The following is a 14,460-nucleotide window of genomic DNA, read 5'->3' as shown; positions in this document are numbered from 1 at the left end:
AGAGACTTCGTTACACCCATGTAAAAAGACAAATTACCCTATACAAATTACACATGAAAAGAGGTAACACCATGACCTCACTATACAGACAAGAAATACCACGAGAAGGTGCATCAGTACCCAAAAGGAGCAACATACTCCCAATACATCCTCCCATTCTCTTACATCATAAATACCCTAATTCACAAAAGGGAAAAGGTATATCAAAAGGAGCCTATAACTCCCATACAAGATCCCCTATTACACAAAAATATGACCCTGCAAAGCATCAAAATACGAAAGACATCATGGGTGAACTTGAGCAGGAGGACCTGATAGCGGGTCGAAAGAGTAGAAGCACATCTCAAATGAAAGCAAAATTCCTAAACTGAGTAGGCACTGTAAAAAATAGAGAAGTGAGACCGAGAAATGTGTAGTCGTAAGGACGAAAACAGGGAAGATCAATAAACATGACGGAGACCACTTTAAGTATGTTGGAAGCTTTACCCCATCTGACCCATCACCGACGGGAGGGATATATAAGGTGAAGACACAACGGAATGTTGGGCGAAAGGAAAACATACTTCGTTTGCATACCTCGCAATCACGCGACCTTGCCAACCAATACGTGCCACAAAATTAGACTACCCAACGATCAAGCTTAGGGAATAGACGATATACAGATCCTACCTAGAGAAGGGTACAGGTCCCAAGGAACTTAGATTCCACACAACATAGTCGGATTCCATTACAGAGAACTAGGACGTAAGCGACACCTGAACGCCACAAAGCTCATCAGATACACGGGAAGAATTGGGCAGAGAAATGCCCGACCCAGGAAGAAAAATAAGACGAGCAAATAAAATATACACATTCTATCATAGCAGACGACCATCAGAAGTGACATCTAGCAAGGCTTAACAGGAGAGATAAGGAGAGGTTGGCCTGAAGACATAGTGCCTAGACAATGAGAGTAGGTCTATCGCAAAGAATTTAGCCCATGAACATACCCAACGACCTCGCCCAAAAACTACATCTAAAAGGGGCAACCGATAGGAAAGGTGCAGTTAAAAAGCACTCGAAACAAATGGCAAGGTTGATGTCACACGACCAAAGCAATGATCATCACTCAAAAGAAACCACTTGAAAGGGGCAACAGACGGAACCTTAAGTATCACAGTCCCTTGAACAAGGATGCCACTAGATTCGACCTTCGTAATGGGGAGTTTATAGAAAAATTCCTCCTTGCGCAAGTAGCCGGGATGGAGGACATCGCGACGGCCAGACATGACAGAACCTTACAAATTTAGAAAAATCGAAAAATCCAAGCGACTGAGAAAATACTTAGAGTTCGAAAGACTATTTAACCGTCGAAAGGCGCTAAATGAGACCCATTCAACCACGCTTTGCTACCACTTGTTACGGAGTCTTGGTGGATCAAGCCCTACCGTTGATAAGCGCCAACGTCAAGTGACTTGGCAGGACAGCTAGGTAGATCCTCCGGCTATCGGCCTATAAATTCACAGTTGTGCATGCTCGTGGAAAGAAGAATGATGTGGCCGACTGTCTGTCGCATATGTTCGACGGATTAAATGAGTGTGAGGTCGAGTTCGAGGAGAGCTCTCGTCAGTCTGATAGTGTTGAAAGTATCAATATTTGGCAAAATTACCCTTGGTCCTTCACGGACATTTCTGAGCACCAAAAAGATGACACCGATTGTCAAGAACTGCTGAAAGCCATCGCTAATGGATCTCTTCTAGACAAGTCGCTTAGAATCAAACGGCGGTGGTTGGTTCGTCGTAACCGTAAAAATGGTAAAGACAAAATTTACGTTCCTCTCAAATTAAGATCCATGCTGTTAGACTATTATCATGATTCTTACCTGGGTGCTCATCTAGGTCAATACATAATCTTGCATCGTATCTCTCGTGATGCTTTCTGGTCTAAACTCAAAAAGGAAATGTTAGGGTATGTGAAAAGTTGCGACGTGTATTAACGGTGTAAACCTGCCCAATCCTCTCAAATTGGACTCCACTCCGCTGACGTCGCGTCGTACCCCGGGGAAAAGTTATTTGCCGATTATTTTGGTCCTCTCATGAAATCCAAGAATGGCAACGTTGGAATCCTGTCCGCCGTCGACGCCTTTTCTAAATTTGTATTGTTGTTCCCAGTCCGCACTATAAACTCGAACAGCGCGTGCATGTTTTATCTCTGCATATTTGTATAGTTTATGGGCCCCCGAATGTGTTAGTCACGGACAATGCGTTTACAATCAGCTGCCGTAAATTTCGTCACCTGAGTTTTGGGTAGCGAGTGAAGCACGTTTTACTGAGCCCCCACTACACCAAACCTTCTCACGTTGATAGATTTCACCGTGATCCGAAATCCTGTCTGAGTGCTTTCCATAGCGCTGATCAGCGCATCCGGAATGATAATTTGGAATTGTTTGTTTTAGCCTTCAACAGTGGTGTACACGAATCTCACCCCAGCGAGAAGCCTTGCTGACCCGCTCCAGTTGAAATGGGGCATTGGGTAACCTGTCCGAGCCATCGACAAACATGAATATTGAGACAAAATGGAAGGAAGCCGTTGCACAATTGGTCAGAGCCCGAGACCGGGTGGCAAAAATCATTCAACCAGGGAAAAAAAAGGTCACCCTGGAAGTTGGAGACCTGGTTGTGGTAAAAATGTCCCCTATAAGCTCGACAGCCAAACAAATCACCGCCAAACTCTGCCATAAATGGTCCAACCACAAGAGAATAGTAAGGTTCCTAGGACCTGTAACTGTAGGATCGGAGGATCTGTCGAGTAAGAGGTTATCGTAGGCTTATGTGTCTTTATTGAAACTGTACCGGGCGGTACACCTCCACGCTGCTAGTTCAAATATTGCGCCAGTTGAAACTCCTATACAGGAGGAAGTCTGAACTTTAAAAAAAACTGTATCAACTCAACAATTTCTCCGAAGATGGCTCTGTGTGAATTTTGGTGTGTTTTTGTTTCTAATTGATCAAGAAGTGTGGACGTTCTCTACCACATGTCTCTACTAAAAACTATGATTACGCACTCTGGTGCGAAGGAATGAACTTTCTTGAAGAAATTTTGCATTCTTAAGTTTTGTCTTTACTACATTTTGTTCTTTTATGTTTTGGGTTGGCAATATTAATCTTCTGTCCGCCAGTTTTGAACTCAGCCAGTCCCGAATTTCTTTAATTAATTTTTGACCAATAGTGTATGTCTTCTTCGATATGGATATGTAGCTCTAAGCTATCCAATAAAGTTGGGGGGTGTGTCTATTCATTCTTAAAAGGTCTCAAATTTTCCACGAGGGTATAAAAACTGCTGATTTTCTTGTCTCGGGGCCACTTCAGTAACATCTAACTTAGTGTGTGGATATGTAGCAGGGGGCGGGAAGCGCCTCTTTCTTTAAGTAGCAGCTCTTCAACAAGGTAATGGCCTTTTAACATCTTTATTTCTCGCTACCTCAGCAGTTTAACCCTAGGGGAGGGTTCGAAACCTTTTAATATGTAACCTACCATTTTAAAATGTAAATTCCTCTTCTGTCTATGTAAAAACTACAAATCTCTTTCACTGTAAAGCGGGGATAGAGAGTGCTTTTCCCTCTCGAACCCTATTTTGAAATTAAGGTGACCACGTTTTTATAACCGTTTCTTCTCTCCCTTAATGTATTAAAGTTTTCTCATACGGGTCACCTCCCTAGCTTGGGACTAGCCTCTGTGTATCGGCCTAGAGCCACTTAGGTTTTAAAAGTGTATTTGGAGTGCAAGTTCACGCCTCCAGTCCTCTCTGTACTTTGGGCCAGTAACTTAACCTCTTGTTTTATTTTCATTGCGAAGGCCCTGTAGTTTGGGTATTAAATACCCCTGTTTCTTTGTGTGCCTTGAGGGCAGATAGAAGTAAAATTCTTTGTGGCCTTTTGATAGGCTTGAACTTTGAGAGCGGGTCTCCTCTTCCCTAAATTTGATTTCTGTGTGCCCCTAGGAGGCTTAACATTGTAATTTGGAGCAAGTGCTCCTTGGTATGATGGGGTTTTCTGCCCCTTTGTTCGATTTGGTACCTTGGTAAAGTTGGGCTAATAGCTCAAGGATTGTGATCGTGGGGCTCGAAGCCCAAATCTTGTAACGAGCTGTAATTTGTTATTTCTTAATTTGTTGATCTGCTACTTGGTACCTGTTATACCTTGTTATTGGTTGATTTTGAAAAGAAAATATAACCTATGTTGAAATTTTAATTCATCGTTCGAACTTGTAGTTAGAGCCATTCCAGCCCGCACCTTTTTTCACCTCTAACTACCACGGATATCTCCGTAACAAGTGGTAGCAGAGCGTGGTTGAATGGGTCTCAATTTAGCCCCTTTTGACGGCTAAACGTTGCTTTTGGTTCGAACTCTAACAATTTTCTCCGTCGCTGGAATTCTTCGATTTTTCTAAATTTGTAAAGTTCTGCCATCATGCCCGGCCCTGCGATGTCCGCCATCCCGGCTATATGCGCAACGAGGAATTAATTTATGAATTAACAATTAGAAATTTGCAATCTGGAGGCACGGTTGCAGTAGATACCAACAAGCTTGAAGAGTCCCTTGATTTGCCCATTTCTATTCCCACCTTGGGAGAGAAAGAGATTGACAACGCTCTCCCGACGATCACTGATAATACTACTGAGGTAGTATCTGTAGTTAGCTTTTTTGAAGAAAATGATCCATCACCAAATCAACTTAAACGTGTGCAAGCTAGATTGTTTCATTTTTCTAATAGAGTAAACGATCTGTTGTCTCTAAGGTTGAATGACATTCAAAGGAAGGAAGCTAGTATTGTTCTCGAAAACCTTTCTGATTTGTTCGGTAAGGTTAGCCTCTTGTTAACTGGGACAGTCCCTCCCAATCGACCAAACCGCTACGGTAAACGTATTTAGCGAGGAAGACTCTCCTAAAGGAGAAGAAATTTGGAAATCAGTAGGAGTGCAACAAACCTCTTCCCCATTAGCAACGAGTCTGAACGCCGTACCTCTTTGAATAATGCACGTTCTGAATTAGCTTCTTCGCCACATTTGCCTCTACCTACTACGTCACCAGGGTTCAGCAGTTTGCCTCATCCATTAGCAATGTTGCTCAGGGGTATTTCTAAGTTTTCTGTTAACTCTACCAGTGACGTTATTTCATTCTTAAGGTTTTTAGTTGAATTCCAAGATCATGCCCTTGTTCTTTCTCTTACTCCGTGTCAAATTTTGCAGATCAGTTATCCCTATTGAATTGGGGTTCTATCAGACAAGATATCTAGGGCAATTGCTGAACAGTCATCCATAGAAGACTTCCATGCACATCTGTTAGCTAATTTTATTCCGGCTACGGCCAGGTCATCACTAATTCAGTAATATTACCGTGTACAACGTTGGATGAAACCCTTGCCGACCTCATCCAAGATATTAAATTCTACAACGGGGTGTTTGCTCTTCACTTCCCTGAAGATCAGATTGTACAGGCCATTGTGGAAGGAATTTCACCGTCTTACAGGTCTAACTAGTGTTTTGCGTCGCGTCCGCAAACTTTTGCAGAGCTCGAAGCGATGGCTGTGTCAACCGAAGGGGTTAGGTATGCAGACACATTACGTGTTGCGAGGGAGCCCCCTCCGTCTTCAGGTAACTTTCGGCCTCCGCCTCGCCGAACCGACACCACTCGCAAATGTTATGCTTGTGGCTCAGCAGTTCATCTTCGGAACAAGTGTCCCTTGATTAAATCCAATGGGACGAACAAGGGAGCAGGGTCATCCCAAGGCTGTTTTAGATGCGGCGCGTTCTCCCATATTGCAAAAAATTGCCCGAATTCGAAAAGCACCCCTCCTGCTCAACTTCGGAGGCAATTTCCACCAACAATCATAAGTAACTAGTGGCTCCGGCTGAGCCGGCAGATTCATCTTTTCAAGGCTCAGCCCAGGTTAAATCCGACGAAAAATCAGGGAAAAATCTGAACTGTTCTACATTCCCATTTGTATGTCCCAAAGAATGTCTTAGCATTGCGGCGGATACCCCCGCACCTGTTCCATTTCTCAAGATTGAATTGAATAATGAACCTGTAACTGCTCTTTTAGATTCGGGCAGCGTGTGTTCCATTATTTCAGTCGAGTGGTACTCCAAATTGAAAACTGTTTGTAAACTTCCTGATTCTTGTTCGACTTCGGTTCAATATCTTTCGGCGAACTCATCCCCATTATAAATTTTAGGTTTTCTGTATGTCCAAATTAGAATTGCTAAATTTACTTGGAAGGTTAAACTGTTGGTGGCTAAACACTTGTCTTAACCCATTATTTTGGGAGCGGATTTCATGTCTTTTACTGGTCTAGTGCTCGACATTTAGAGCAAGTCGTGCACGTTCAAATTTGCTGGTAATTGTAAAATTCCCTTATTGAAATGTAGCTCTGTGTCATGTTCATCGGTTTCGCCTACCCAGGATGACATGTGGTTAGACCTTAGACATCTACCTGAGGAGCAGGCTGACAGTATTCATAAGTTGTGTCATGTGTTTCCGGATGTTTTCTCCGAGGCTCTTGGTGTTACTGACCTTATCGAATACAAGATTGAGGTGAGTGATTCGATTCCGGTACGATTTCCACCTTATAGACTGTCTCCACCCAAAATGAAGGCTTTGAAGGACATCATAGATCAGATGTTGAAGGATGGTATTTATTATTTGGCCCGCTAAGTCGGCGTATTCATCGCCTATTTTCCTTGTTCCGAAACCCCAAGGTGGCTTCAGGCCTGTGATTGATTATAGGGCTCTCAATCGGAAGGTGGTGTTACAATCTGTGCCCCTTCCAGACCTTCACTCTTGTTTCTCATGGTTTCGAAAGGCTAAGTTCTTTACCATCTTAGATCTTAATCAGGCTTATAATCAGATACCTCTGCCTGAAGAATCTAAACATCTTACAGCGTTTGCCACGGATTGGAACTTGTATGAGTACAACCGCGTGCCTTTCGGGCTCCCCACGGGAGCAGCTGTGCTTACGAGATTGCTGGATAGGGTCTTCTCCGACATCAAATTCGAGTACCTATACCATTATCTTGATGATGTCGTCGTTTTCTCCGAGACCTTCGAAGAACATCTTGATCATCTGAAAGAGGTCCTTAATCGTCTTCGTATGGCAGGGTTAACAGTTAAGCTGTCCAAGATCGCTTTTCCTAAGCCTTCTATGTCATTTCTAGGGCACATTGTGTCGCCCGATGGTGTCTCTGTAGATCATTCTAGAACATAGGCCATCCGTGATTTCAAACCTCCCAAGGACATCAAAGGTATTGCTAGGTTCATTGCTATGGTGGATTTCTTCAGGAAATTTATTCCAAATTTCGCCTATAGAGCGGAACACTTTAACTTTCTTCGTAGGAAAGGCGTCAAATTTGAGTGGGGACCTTCTCAACAAGCCGCTTTTGAAGATCTCAAATTAGCTCTGTGTAATGCCCCTGTTCTGGCCATGCCTGATTTCTCGAAGAAATTTATCGTCCAAACCGACGCGTCGTCGTCGGCGGTGGCAGCAGTCCTGGTTCAAGAGACTGAACTAGGGAGGCGACCAATCGCCTATGCATCTAGGACATTATCGGCCCAAGAATTCAAGTATTCCATCCATGAACTTGAGGGTTTGGCTGTCTTGTTTGCTCTAGAAAAGTTCCGCCTCTATCTGGAACATGTCAAGTTCGACTTGGTGACTGATAACCAAGCCTTAAGCTGAGTCTTAGCTAGGCCGCGTCGTACTGGTCGCATAGCCCGCTGGGCCATCAGAATTTCTGCCTTCCAATTTGATGTCAGGCATATAAGAGGAACGGATGGTCTAAGCCGTATGTTTGCCAATGATATAGAGACACCTGAACAGGTTGATAGTTTTTCACCTCCCGAGTCCATACCTCCTGAGGTTAATGCCATTCTAACTGATGCTCCCATGCTCTTTAGGGTTATTGAAAAATATCAACGTGAAGATCCGACGCTGGCCCCTACCATGGAAACCCTTTCTTCAGTGGAACATGTAGTCCCTTATGCATTGAGGAATGGTGTTTTATGTTGCCCGTCGGGGCATGATAAGAAGATGAAAATTGTGGTTCCAGCTGTTCTCGTACCTATGATCTTCAAGTATTACTATGAGACCCCACTAGGGGGGCATTTAGGCATCTTCAAAACCCGTGAAAAGATCCGTGAAATATTCATTTGGAAGGGTATGGACGGAGAAATCCGTGAATTAGTAAAAGCTTGTAAATCTTGTTGGCTTAGTAAACCCACCGTGTCCACTAAGCAAGGGCTCTTGTCTTCCCACCAAGCGTCGCGCCCCATGGAACGACTCTATATCGACTACGTCGGACCCTTCCCCCAGGCAAAGGGGAACGCCAACAAATTCATTTTTTTGTGTGTAGATGGTTTCACAAGATTTTCATGGTTATTTCCGACTAAGCTGGCTACCGCTCAGTCCACCATTTCTTGTTTAAATTCTATCTTTGCTTCTTTTGGTCCGTGCTAATATATTGTATCTGATAATTTACCTCTAATCTCTTTCGTAAATTCTGTTTTGATCTATCTATCTCACCTGTAACAACTTCTGCTTACTATCCTCAACCATCTCTGGCTGAACGGGTCAATCGTAATCTGAGGTCGGCGCTGATTGCCTATCATCACGACGATCATTCCAGGTGGGATACATCCCTGCATTGGTTAGCCTTCGCTTTGAACTCGGCGGTTCACGAATCTCATAAATTCACCCCCGCTTCATTGATGTTTCTTTGTGTGCCTTGAGGGCAGATAGAAGTAAAATTCGTTGTGGCCTTTTGATAGGCTTGAACTTTGAAAGCGGGTCTGCTCTTCCCTAAATTTGATTTCTGTGTGCCTCTAGGAGGCTTAACTTTGTAATTTGGAGCAAGTGCTCCTTGGTATGATGGAGTTTTCTGCCCCTTTGTTCGATTTTGTACCTTGGTAAAGTTGGGCTAATAGCTCAAGGATTGTGATTGTGGGGCTCGAAGCCCAAATCTTGTAACGAACTGTAATTTGTTATTTCTTAATTTGTTGATCTGCTACTTGGTACCTGTTATACCTTGTTATTGGTTGATTTTGAATAGAAAATATAACCTTTGTTGAAATTTTAATTCATCGTTCGAACTTGTAGTTAGACCCATTCCAGCCCGCACCTCCATTCACCTCTAACTACCACGGCTATCTCCGTAACAGAAACCATATCATCAACGGAGCCAGTAAAACTTTATCTATTTTCCATTATATTTTAGTAGTACCATGTGCTTATTTCGCTTGTTGTATAATTACCAGTGTCCTAAAATCCTTTTTCTTCAGGGAAAATAATATAGAGGAAAACAAGGGGAATGGAAAGGAATATAGATGTCATTGGTTGAAGATGAGACGAAACAAGTTGCGAATCCCTTGGAGAGGTGAGGATGTTACGATTAATTACAACCTTCCCTCGGTTACCTGACGCAACTCATGGAAGTATTAAATAAATTGCTTGAAATGTACTGATTGATTCAGCGTGATACTGTTTATGAACGTACAGGGCCTCAGGTAGAGGTGGACTGCATTTTATAGTGCATTGTTATAACAGACTTTTGTATTTATGGGTGTAATATGTGTTTCCCAAGTTTTAGTTAGATTTTAAGTCCTTTAGCATTTAGCAGTGCGCGCACTTTAGGTTCAAGGATTAGAACCTTGCTTAAAAATGTGCCTCCTCGTCTGATCAAAAAGGACAGACACATTAAAAAAGGGGGCAGTGTGATGATGGGCCATGCATGTTCATAGAAATGATGTTTCCCATATTGCAATGAGCTTGTATTGGCCTCACCTCAATTAACTTAAGTGTTTCCATGATTGTGCCAGAGAGGGCAGCTCCGTCGGTCATGCTTGTGGTGAGGTGGTGGTGATTATTGTTTTAAGAGGAAGTACAACTAGGCAACCATCCTCTATATAAGACTAATTAGAGAGAAGAAATGGAAGGGGTCCGACACTTCGAAAAATGAAGGTATCGGCCAAAGGAAGACAAGGGCCGCGAAGAGAATGAAAATGAAAGACTCCCTAGCCCTCGCAAACCTAATTGCGTCGGGGTCGGAGAAAAACAAGAGTTGGCCAAGAGAGGTCGAATAGGATAGGTGAAAGTGAGGAACCTGGTACAAGTAAGTGGAAGCAATGTCAGAAATCAGCTGAGGGCCCCGTGGTCGCCAACCAGCGCTCCAAAGTTCTGATCCCCTGGGTCCCCTTTTAGTCGCCTCTTACGACGTAAAAGAAAGGCGGTGGTTGTGTTTTTAGAGGAAGTACAACGGGGAAAACCTCCTCTACTAACATTAATCAGAGGGATAAATCAAAGGCCACAGACCGAAAAGGGCCCCGAAGGGCGTGAAAATGAAGAATTTCTTTTACTTCGCACCGACACAGATAGGATAGGTAAAGGGTAGGAGTGGGAAGAAATCGGCCGTGGCCTTAATTAAAGTACAGCCCCAGCATTTGCCTGGTGTGAAAATGGGAAACTACAGAAAACCATCTTCAGGGCTGCCGACAGTAGGGTTCGTAACTTACTATCTCCCGGATGCAAGCTCAAAGCTGCGCGTCCCTAACCGCACTGCCAACTCGCCCGGTGAGTGTAACTGTAAAACTCCCTAGGCTTCATAAACTAAATGCCATGGGCGTTGGAAAAAAAGAGTTGCCCAAGGGAGGTCGTATACCGTACAAGAAAGTAAGGAGCTTGGCCCAAGTAAATGGAAACAATCCCAGGGCTCAACTAACGGCCTCATAGTCGTCAACCCCCCTCTCAAATTAAGAGGCCCTGGGGTCCTTTCTTTAGTCGCCTCTTATGACAGGCAGCGAATACTGTGGGCATAATTTTACCGTAAAATATATCCTGCGGGACGAAATTCCGACACCTCGTAAACTGCTGGCCTTCGGGCAGGGGCAGCGGTCATTTGGTACGCGCTGGCCCTTCGGGGCGGTTGCGTCATGGGGTTTAGTGCCTTACATCACAGTAAGAAGGTATTGGAAAAATATACGCTTCAATTAATGTTCATGTCAACTATGTGCAAGAATAGCTGTTGATTGGTTTCGGCCTACAAAGCGACAGCCTTCCAGATTACGAGGTGCTGTGTGGTTAGCACGTCGAATGGAATCCTCTCGGCTGTTATTCTTGTCTTTCTAGACCGGGGCCTCTACCTCACAGCCAGATAGCTCCTCAATTCTAATCACGTAGGCTGACTGGAGCTTGAATCAACCCTCATTTCCAGGTAAAAGTCTCTGACCTGGCCAGTAATCGAACCCGGGGCCTCCTGGTAAGAGGCGACAGTGATCTACCACCACTGTTAATTGCTTCACCTTCACCAAATCAAACATCACTACGCGAAAGGAGCACATCAAGAGGTCAGAAAAGGAAACTAATTGTGGACTCTGTGACTCGTCTGGATAGCGAGAGTGCGCTGTCCAACTAGAAAAATGCGTAGAACGACAGTGGCAAGTACATTGTGCGTGAGTGGTACGGCTCTTTAAATAACTTTTGGGGTGGCAAGTATTGACAATAATGCATTTTATCGCGAGGTTGGTAACATCTTCCTATTAGTGGGTGTCAATGATACTGTCAGTGACAGTAATAGTGGCATATCATGTTACTGGGACGAGATTAATAATTTGGAGGATGTTAGTTCGTCTAGTGATATGCCAGCTAAGGGGAAAACTGTGGTGGTGGTGATTATTGTTTTAACTAGGCAACCATCCTCTATATAACACCAATCAGAGAGAAAAAATGGAAGGGATCCGACACTTCGAAAAATGAAGTTATCGGCACGATGAAGGCTAGGGCCACGAAGGTCGTGAAAATGAAAGTCACCCTAGCCCGAGCGAACCTAATAGCGTCGGGGTCGGAAAAGAACAAGAATTGACCAAGAGAGGTCGGATAGGATAGATGAAAGTGGGGAGCCTGGCACACGTAAGTGGAAGCAATGTTAGGACTCAGCTGAGGGCCCCGTGGTCGCCAACCCACGTTCCAAAGTTCAGAGCCCCTGGGGCATATTTTTGTCGTCTCGAACGACAGGCAGGGGATACCGTGGATGTATTCTACTGCCCCCACCCACACGGGGATAAGGAGAAAAGCATATTTTTTCATGAAACCTCTTGCGCTTCCAGTATTAAAGGGAAACTGGTATTGACGCCGCGCCAGGCAAGCGCGGTGGATTCTGCCTCGAAGATGAATCCCGATTTGCACGTGTACTTACTGTTTGCATCCCCTATCAAGAACTCGAGCGTATCTCAGTGGATTGGTGCGTCTCAGACATGTGGGCCCGGATCGCTACATCGCAGGGTCTCCACTTGAAGATCTCACCCTCTGGAAGTTGAGCGGTACCTAGTCACCAGGTCGCAGAGTGGCATGAGCAACTTCGCGGGCGCTGAATCGCTGGAGGGTGTTGCTGCAGGGGTGTTGAACTTCGCTCATGATGGAGTAGGTCATGAGACGGTGACAGCATGTCTAGAGGATCTCCGAACTCAATTTCGAGGTGACAGCTGGGGTCATAATGCTCCAGGCGTCATCATGCGGGTACTCCGACAGGTATGCGGTGTGCGCCAGTTTCGTCTATGACCCCCGAGCGATGCCGGGGATTTACCGTTCACCCGCCATCGGCGTTCTACCCGATCCCTTCGCAGAAGTGGAGACTGTACTTCGATGAGAAGGACGCAGACAGGACGATGTCCAAACTGAACGAGAGTTTGTCGATCCACGTGTGGAACAAATTCAGTGTGGCAGAGAACATCACTGTCGGGTCACGGCAACCTTACGCCCAAATTGCGAAAAAAAATTGTCCTAAAGTGTATTCGCACTGTGGTAAAATCTTTTGAAGTGGGCGGCGGTACTTCCGTTCCTCAAACATTGCACATACGTCGTTACGAAGTTGTTCTGTTTTTCAGATTCCTCCACATCTATTCTATGTCGGATCCAGGAATGAGTGTTTGCACATATCAGTGGTGCTACAATGCAGCGCCTATAGACTTCTTCATTTGTTTGTTGTTTTATACAGCTAAGTTTTCTACTCAAGAATTTTCTGGGAGTTTTTATTATTTTATTTTAAGGCAAATAAGAATGTAAAACGCACATTAATATTATTCCGAAAATCTTTATGTTTTGAATTTGGCTGACACTGTCGAATTTTATCTTATAATTCATTGTTAAAATATATCCTTCGGAAATGATGACACAGTGTTGTTGGGAAATAAATGACTCTTCTTACCAGTAGCAGTCTGATCTCGATGCAGTTGGTTTGTTTGTTTCCAGTGCATTAAAACCATTAAAGAGCAAAGCCCTTGTCATTATAGGGAAGATAAATATTCGATATTATACTGAGGAGAAGACGTCAGGCTGAGTGAGTATTAAAGGAAGACGGTTTTATGAGTGTTTAATTGATTTTTAATACTGCAAGTTTTTTCTTTATTATGTCACTTTCTTGTAATTTCAAATTGTATTCATTTCTCCGATACAACACACTAAAATTAAAATATTAACACATACATGTGGCACGACAGAAACATTAACTGAATTATAGTACATTTTTCAAGCTTATTCTCTTTCCTATTTATTATGTTAACTAGCTGATGTACGCGTGTTTTGCTACGGAATTCTAGGTTAGATAGTCTATACGCTGTGAGTAAGATTTTATTAAATTTCATAGCTCTTAACGTTACCCCAGAAAAGCGACGGGGAAGTCACCATATATCTTTTCTCTTCTGAAGACTGAGTTAGGAAATTTTCATTGTAATGATAGGAGTTCTCAATCACTATCACGCTCCACCTGCTTTTTCTACATCCTCAGAGGTTTTTCCAACTGATGTCACACTGCACATTCTAATGAGCGCCTCAGAGTAGGGATCGAATAGCTGGGCTAGTGTGTTACTTACCAGCAGTATCAGAAAATATACGAACCAGAGGAATGGCATGCTACTTCCCGCCAGTATTCAGGCAGGCTGTTATACTCTGGGACTCTGTACACAGCAGTAATACCATTTATCGGCAGGAGAAGAGACAAAGTACATTACAACAAACAGTGGTCAAAGTAATGTTATTGTTGATCTGTTTTATGAGCTTTCAGTATCGTAGGCTTTCACAATTAGTTTTTCTCCGACTGTAAAATACCACTCTTATCATAGTGGGTACGGTTAAACTGAATGAAACATAAATTATCACAAATTGTATTCTTTAAAAACTTTGTTATGCAGTACTGCTCGATAGGGCCAATAACATAGGCATTAAAAAATAATTTTAAACGGTTTCCCCTAAACTACCATTTCATCAAGTTGAATATAGTTATTTGTGGCCTATACTGTAGTTTCTTATTCCCCGACTCTATACACCGACTTTCTTTAAATTCTGTGTACCCATTTTCTCGTGGCTCGGCGATGATATGGACTTAGGAATATCTCTGTTATCATAGCCGGTGCGGTAAAAATGTATGAGACATAAATGATAG

General features: G+C 43.6%; 1 pseudogene; it reads left to right on the top strand.

Annotated features, from left to right (window-relative positions):
* Nucleotides 1–1,555: 1,555 nt before the first annotated feature.
* Nucleotides 1,556–12,838, top strand: LOC137500519 (lactosylceramide 4-alpha-galactosyltransferase-like; annotated as a pseudogene).
* Nucleotides 12,839–14,460: the final 1,622 nt, after the last annotated feature.

Source organism: Anabrus simplex, chromosome 4 (assembly GCF_040414725.1).
Source record: "Anabrus simplex isolate iqAnaSimp1 chromosome 4, ASM4041472v1, whole genome shotgun sequence".
NCBI classification, from domain to species: Eukaryota; Metazoa; Arthropoda; class Insecta; order Orthoptera; family Tettigoniidae; genus Anabrus; species Anabrus simplex.
This window is presented reverse-complemented; position numbering and strand designations above follow the sequence as displayed.